Raw genomic sequence first — 8502 nt, 5'->3', positions numbered from 1 at the left:
CAAAACTGTGGTCAGGATTACCCCATGGTCAGATGACATGGACTGTGAGGGTATCCTTGAGATAGCCTGGGTCAGGATTAGCAAAATTCCTCTTAACAAAAGATGTGATAAGAATGTGGCCTTTGCTGGGGGTCTTGTTGGGGTGACCTTGGAGATTGACATGTCAACCCTTAAACACCCTTCTTCAGTTCGTGCTAAAATTGAGTGCCGTAGTGTAGATGATCTGCCTACTTCTGCAGAAGGTTGCATGGGGGACGCTTTTATAAATTCCAATATGAGATAGAAGAGGTGCTGGTAAGAAATCCGGTGAGGGTTGAAGATACGATGCCTATTGAGAAGGGGCATGGAAATGCCTCGACCTCCACCCCGAAAAGAAAGAGACAGGAGGATGCTGCTGAAACATCCAAGAGTACTCAAGCTCCTGTTGAGCCTGGTACATCTACCTTTAGGGGGGGATGGCATGTCGCCTGCTGCCCCTTGAGAAAGAGAAAACACAAGAGGATGAAGATGACATGTCAGACTCTTATGAGAGTGATGATGACAAAACTCTGTTTATTGATAAACTGAACAATGAAAATCCTATGCAAGAAGCTTTTAGCCTGACACCAGAGAACAAAAAAAGTAGTGCCCAGGAGGGAGGTCCTCATGATGGCACAAGAATGCATACGGTGCAGGTGAATACCAGTCCTTTGATTGAGAAAAAAATGCACATATGCAGATATTGTAACTGGTGTATCGCAGGTCTCTGAAGTGACTGGAGAGGTGGACCCAAAGCTGAAGGTATCAGACGACTACCTGGTACATCTACCATCCCTGATTGTGATGATGAGATCATCCCCACCCCTCCACTGATTCAGGAGGTTAACCTGAGATTCAATCTTCGCTGTGCTCAGGGGGGACAGGGGGTATGATGGCAAGGGCTATGGATGTGGCCAAAAAGAAAAATCTGGAAGGTAACTCCACAAACCCTAGAAAAAACTCCTTTACTGCTTTGGGGGATGCTGAATTAATGTGTAGAGATAATAAGATGGGGGTTATCATTCCAGACGACATTTTACATGCATAAATATTCGGCATGAGTTAGCTGAGGTTAGGGAGAATTTGTTGAACAAGCAAACGGATATTGATAGGGAAAATGAAAAAGAAGATGATATGATAGTCACGAATGGGTTGAAAAAAAGCCCCGCTTAGTCTGTCATGGCTGGAGCAAGAGGAATACTGTAGTGAAGATTTCTGCTCATCTAGACTTGGTAGTAAAAAGAAAAAACGCAGGTCCGCTGTCAAGCTTTCTAGGCCTGTGACTAGAAGCCAAAATAAAAAGATAGCGGACACTAACCCTATTGGTAACTCTGCCCTGGCTCCTGGCAGGGTTACCAGGTCAAAAAAACAATCAAACTGTTCCAAATGAGAGGTCTCATTTGGAACTACAGAGGGGTGGGCAAGAGAGGAATGGCCACCTGCCTCTCTGATTTAATAAGTGACCATTCCCTTGATTTCCTGGGTCTCCAGGAAACCATGAAGAAAAACTTTTCCTCTAAGTGTATGAGGAAACTTGATCCTTTTAACACCTTTGAGTGGGTCTGGATCCCCTCATGTGGTAAGTCAGGTGGTATCATTGTGGGAGCTAGAAAAGACAGCTTGGATATTAGGTCATACAAGAAAGGGAAGTACATGATCTAGTTGGATCTTTGTGATAGGAAGAAAAAAACTGACTGGAGCCTCCTGGTAGTGTATGGTCCATCCCATGAAGATATGAAGGAGGGGTTGCTGCTAGAATTGGAGTGTTTCTGTTCTAATATGGACCAACCTTATATTGTTGGAGGAGATTTCAACATTATGAGGAATAGTGAGGATAAAAATAAAAAGCTACATGGCCATAAATCTATGGACTTGTTTAACTCTGTCATTGATTCCCTTGGCCTTAGGGAGATCTTCTGCAGTGGGGGTAAATATACCTGGACAAACAACCAGACCCATCCCACACTAGAGAAACTTGACAGGATTTTGATGTCCAATGACTGGGAAGATTTGTTTCCTTTGGTTACTGTTAGGAAGTTGGTTAGAGAACTGTCTGACCATAACCCCCCTGCTTATTTCCTCTGGAGACATGGGTAAAGAGCCACCCAAATCCAGGGAGTTCAGGTTTGATTTGGCCTGGCTTAAGAATGAGGAATTCCTGCCCCTGGTAGAGAAAATTTGGACCAAAGCTGTTAAAGCTGAGGATCCTATTGATATTCTAAATATCAAGTTGAAAAGGTTCAAAACCTTCTTCAAAGGATGGAGGTCGCACAAGTATGGCCATGATAAAAAAAGAAAAGAGGAACTCAGGGTGGAACTTTCCACGCTTGAGGAGCTCGAGGAAGAAGGTCCGCTAACTCCTGAAATGTATAATAGGAAAGTGGATATTAACTTTGAGTTGCATGAAATTCTGGTCAATGAAGAGATATTCTGGCTCCAACAATCCCATGAGCGATGGCTGCTCAAAGGGGATTTGAATACAGATTATTTTCATAAGATTGCGAACGGGCGCAAGAGGAAAAACACCATCCACTCTCTTAAAAGTGGTGATGTGGAGATAGAGGGCACAGATGACTTAATTTCACATGCTACAGAAGAATTCTATAAGAACCCGTTCGGCCCAGCCCAGGCAACCTATTTCATATGGATCCTGAGTCGTGGGGGGAAGCGGAGAAACTAACTAAAGAGGATAACGATGACCTGACTAGGGTCTTCTCGGAGGAGGAGGTAAAAGATGCTTTGTTTGCGATGGATGCTAATAGAGCACCTGGCCCTGATAACATCCCTGCAGAATTTTACCAACACTGCTGGGGTATCGTCAAAAAGGATATCATGCGTATCTTCAATCAGTTCCATGCCGGGACGCTTGATGTGCAGCTCCTAAACTATGGAGTGATTACCTTGCTTCCCAAAGTTTCTAGCGCTGAAGCATTCAGTAGTTCCGACCCATTTGCCTTCTCAGATGTCCCTACAAACTGATAACCAAAATTATGGACCGGAGAGTGGAAAGATACGCTGGCAAGCTGATCAGTTTGTCGCAAAATGCATTTGTCAAGGGTAGGAACATTATGGACGGGATCATGACTCTTCATGAGCTCCTTAACTACACTTATATCAAGAAGAGAGTGGGGGTTGTGCTTAAGCTCGACTTCGAGAAAGCATATGACAAAGTGAACTGGGAGTTCCTGTTAGACTGTCATAGAATGAGGGGTTTCAATGAAACCTGGTGTTGATGGGTGAAGCAAATTCTGTACAATGGTACAGTTAGCATAAATTTAAACAATGTAGTGGGGCCGTATTTCCAAAGCGCAAAAGGAGTGCGCCAAGGGGATCCTCACTCACCTTTCCTTTTTAACTTGGCTGCGGATTGTCTTTCTAAGATGATCAACAAGGCTCAGCCGAATGGTCTACTGACTGGGCTTGCATCTGATCTTATACCAAACGGGGTAGCTGTCTTGCAATACGTGGACGATACGATCATTTGCCTTGATCATGATGTGGAAAAAGCCATGAACCTGAAAATCCTTTTATATATTTTTGAGCTAATGTCCGGTCTTAAAGTGAATTTCCAAAAAAGAGAGGTTTTGACGATTGGGGGGGATGCTGATATCGATAGTAAATATGCTGAGATATTCAATTGTGAGATTGGACACTTCCCAATCAAATACCTCGGTATGCCTGTGAGCTTTTCTGCATTAAAGGATTCGGTGTGGGAGTTCATTATTGAGAAGTACTTGAAAAAATTTGGGACCTGGATTGGTAATGCTGCATCCATTGGAGGCAGACTTACACTGCTCACCTCGGTGTTGTCTCAACTTTCTCCCTATCATATGTCTATGTGGCTTATGAGTAAAACCTTTGTAGAAAAGTTGGACAAACACCGTAGGAAATTCTTCTAGCAAGGTTGCAATAAGAAGAATAGATACTATTTGGTTAAGTGAAGGAGAGTCTGTAGATCTAAAGATAAAGGAGGATTGGGGGTAAAAGACCTCAGAAAGCAGAATATTAGTCTCATGGTGAAGTGGTGGTGGAAGCTAGAAACTCAAACTGGGGTTTGGCAAGATCTGGTGAGAGCGAGATATCTATCTAACAAGTCGGTGTCGACTGTGACACCTAGGCAATCTGATTCCCCATGTTGGAAAGCTCTTCCGAAGATCAGAGAGCTGTACATGGTGGGGAGGAGAATCAAGCTGGGACGTGGTGACTTAACTAGGGTGTGGAAAGATTCAATCAATGGGCTTCCATCACTGAATTTGAAGTTCCCACAACTGTTTGAGATCTGTACAGATCAAGACTGTGTGGTGGAAAAAGTTGGTAAGGTAAATGCCTCGACCTTCTTTCGACGTCGCCTATGCCCTAACCTGAGTAGTCAATGGGATGATATGCGTAGACATATTATGGGGCTAAAAACTACAGCTGAGAAAGATGTGGTGTATTGGGGTTTAAGTAAGAATGCATGTTACTCTACTAAGTCGATGTACAAGTGGCTGGAAAAGCCTCTCTATGGGTGCAATTATAGGTGGATCTGGGAGGCGAAATTACCTCTCAAGATCCAGATATTCTTATGGCAAATGGCGCAAGATGCAGTCCTTACGAGGGCTGTGATGCGGAGGAAAAAATGGCCCGGAAATCCGGTATGCTCCTTCTATAACAATGCGGAAACAGTGTCCCATCTGTTTTTTTCTTGCCCTGTGGCAAGAGTGGCCTGCAGGGCAATTGGAGTAGTCCTGGGGACTAAACTCTGCCCAAACAATGCCTGACAATTTTATGTATGGTACAATATGTTCCTACCTAATGGTGCCAAATTTTATAATGTCGGGTTGGCTGCTGTAACCTGAGCTATTTGGTTGGCTCGGAACAAAGCTACTTTTGAGAAAAAATTGATCAAATCTCCTTTTGAGATTGTGTTCTCGGCGTGTTCTTTTCTTCTATATTGGGCAGGTCTGCAGCCGGAGGAAGAAGCAATGAGGCTGAGGCAGGGGACTGAGATGATCAGATCGAGCACGACCAGGCTGATGGAGATGTGCGAGAAGGCCAGGCAGACGGCAGAAGATGCGGGAGAGGTGCTCCCTTGGTGATCATGATCAAAGCTACAACGTGCTTTTGGCGACTCCTTGATGGATGGGTGTGTCGTGCCTCGGTCAAGTCTTCACCATGTTGTGTCTTCAGGGTGTGATCTGTGTGGAGAAATTTGTTTTGTGGGTCTCACTCTTGTGTTCTTCCCTGGTTATCTGGCCTGTAATAGGATAGACTTGAACTTAGTAGGTGCTGTCAGGTTTTCGCCCCATGGTGCTCGTTTCGATGGCGGGCGAGCACAGTGGGTTTCCTGGCAGTGCGTTGAACTCGCTACCTTCTTTCCCTCTCCCTGGTTGTATTCTGATACTGCTGTATTTCCATTGCTTGCTAATGGAAAGGGGTACGCCCGGTTCAAAAAAAATAGACGCTGAATCTGATTGTCTTCGAGCAGCTAAGATGGTGCAAATCTGGGAAACTAATACGTCCAAATACCTTTTTGATCAATGAGATCAAGGATTATTTGGATAAACACATACTTCTTGTATTACTCATATACTCTCTTCGTTTCTAAATATTTATCTTTTTAGAGATTTCAAATGGACTATCACATACGGATGTATATAGACATATTTTAGAGTGTAGATTCATTCATTTTGCTCCGTATATAGTCATTTGTTGAAATCTCTAGAAAAACAAATATTTAGGAATGGATGGAGTATGACTTTGTTAGATCAGCGGCGATCGTCGGATCAGCCGGGATCCGGGCTTCCTGAATTGAACGTTTGATTTTTTTTCTGGGTTCGGGTGGGCCGACAGCTGTGATGCCAGTAGTGGGCCTCAAAGGTTATATGGCCCATTATGAAGCCCAGACCGTCGGCCCAGCGGCCACGTCCCTGGCATCGTTGCATGAGGTGGCCTTAGATCGGGAGCCTGAACATGCACGTCATCTGTATTGTGCTAGAGCTCGCCCTCATGTTGTTGCGCCTGGGTTTCCTTCGCTCGGGAAGGGCCGCGCCGCAAGGATCGTGACTGCTACCATGGCCGGCTGGGGATCGGGCCCGCCCCCTCCTGCCAGAGCGGCGGCGCCGCCGCCTAGGGGAGCCTCGCCGCCCCAAGGAGCGTCGCCGCATGGCAGGGCAGTTGGCCCGCCAAGGCATCAGGCGTCACTGCGAGGTGGACGGGAGCCTGCCGTGGGGGCTCCTGCTCAGGGGGGCGGTCGTGGTCATGATGGTGGCCTCGGTAGAGATAGATCATGGCGTGTATGATGGCAGCCGGACCCACCCCCTCCTGCGGTCAGTGGGGGGATGACAGATATGATCCCTACGAAGAAGGCCATCACCGTGGATCATCGTCTTCTGGTGGCGGCCGCGGATATACATGGTATGATGGCGGAGGGGACAACCGTGGTTTCCAAGGTCTGCCAGGCAACTTCGTGGAGGGGGCATCCTGACCTAATTATCGCTATCAAGGGCAGCTACCATGGATTTCGAGGGGTCGAGGAGGGGGTAGACGTCCTCCTCCGCCTCCGTCGCCGGCGAAAACATCCAAAGACGCGCCTCCCATGGTGCCTGAGACGGCTGTTGAGCCGGTTGCCGCGGCCTCTTCGCTGGCTTTGTCTGGGGCTGCCTTGGACACTGTGTGCCTTGGCGACTATGAAGGTTCCCATCACCAAGCAAGCTGTGGCCAAGCCTCATGATTCTTCTTCAGACAAAGGGTCCGATAAGTCAGAAGGTGAAAGAATTCGAAATGGGCGCGCAAAAAAGAGAAGCTGACTTGTTACCGGCGCGGTGAGCTGGGACATTTTGTGGCAGAGTGCACTAAGGAGTTTTGTGACATTTGTTTTAAGATGAAACATATTTCTGGAGAGTGCCCACTCCTTCTAGGACCTAAGCCAGTCGTTATGATTTATGGGGTTTGGTGTCAGGAGTTGATGTTCTTTGAGTCACCTGATGTAGCCCTGATAGCTCATCCGGTGGATAGTTCTTTTCCTGGTATTGTGAAGGTGACGAATGGTTTCATGACCGAGGCACAAATTATACATCATCTTCGCAAGCTTGCACCAGGCAATTTCCAGTGGAATCTTGTGAGACTTGAGGAACAGACTTTTGGTTTTCCGTCGAGGGAGGATCAAGTCCGTATTCTTAAGTTTGGCATGTGTAGAGTGCCTAGTACTAATTGCATTCTAGAATTTGATGCTTGGAAGCCGAAGGAGCCGCAGGGTACGCCATTGACTCGGATTTGGGTCCTCTTTTATGGATAGCCGTCTAAGCTGCTTAATAATTTTCTGGTGACCTGGAGTTTGGGGTCTCTCATTTGGAAGACCGAACATGTTGATATGCCTTTCACCCGCGCAAATGCGTGGCAAGGTTGCTTGTCGGTGTGGTGAACATCGAGTTCGTCCCAGATGTGGTGAAATGACTGATGCAGGTGTCACGTATGACCTTGACGTGGAGTTTGAGGATACACAACTATTTCAGGAGGTGGATGGAAATGTAGATATGGATACAACAAAGGGTGGTGGTCCATCTGGGGGTCAAGACAAAGGCGCAAACCATAGTTCAAGTGAGGTGGCCAAGGGGCCTGCTGCGCAGCCAGGTAAGACAGACGAGTCTGCCAAGGGGTCTGCACAAACACCGACGTCGATGAACATGTTGCGGTTTGGGTCGTTTGCTGCATCTTCTACCCCTAGCCGCTTATGGAGCCACAAGGTCGAGTTGGACGATTCGTCTGAGCATGTGTTGCCGCTGGTTCCGACAGAGGATTGCCTAACTATGACGGTTGGTGCCCCAAGACAGGAGATGCTTGAGCCCGTGTCGCGTTGACAGTGACCGCTACGACAGAGACGGATGACGCCCCGAGGCAGGAGGTTTTGGTGTCGTCCACCGAGCCAGCTGAGGGCCCGAGACTAGTGGTCTCCCAGACGCCGGTTGGGTCTGCCCGGCGCATTGTCGGTGTTCAGGGGAAGGGGAGTTCCGGGAAGGCGGCCCATGATTCACGTTCTCCTGTTCTTCACCGTTCGGAGCCTAGGCAGGCTCCGTCTTCACCGACACCAGCTGACAGCTGCTGGGTTGAGCCGACGGAGGCGAGGACGGATGTGGCTGCAAGAGGTGTCTTGTCGTCCTCGTGTCACACACCAGTACTTGTCGGGCCGGACGGGTGCCTGGCGAGGGACCTGTCACCAAGGGATAGGACTACAGACGAGGTGATTGCGTTCGGTGGGATTATGAACCCGGTGTCTGCTAATAGGTGTGTCAGTAACCGGATTCAGGCCCAACCAGATGCTGACGACCTGCAGTTAGGGCGTGTTATGAGGGCAGCCAAGCTTCGTGACGTCGAGGCGACTACATGTATGTCAGTTAATAAGAGTTGTTACATTCTGATTTTTTCTGAACATGAGATCATTAGTAATGCATCCAACTTAGGAATACCCCTTGGGTCCAATGGGAAAGAAATTGCTAAATCTGTTAA

The sequence above is a fragment of the Triticum dicoccoides genome, chromosome 2B (genome assembly GCF_002162155.2).
Source record: "Triticum dicoccoides isolate Atlit2015 ecotype Zavitan chromosome 2B, WEW_v2.0, whole genome shotgun sequence".
NCBI lineage: Eukaryota > Viridiplantae > Streptophyta > Magnoliopsida > Poales > Poaceae > Triticum > Triticum dicoccoides.
Note: the sequence above shows the minus strand (reverse complement) of the source record.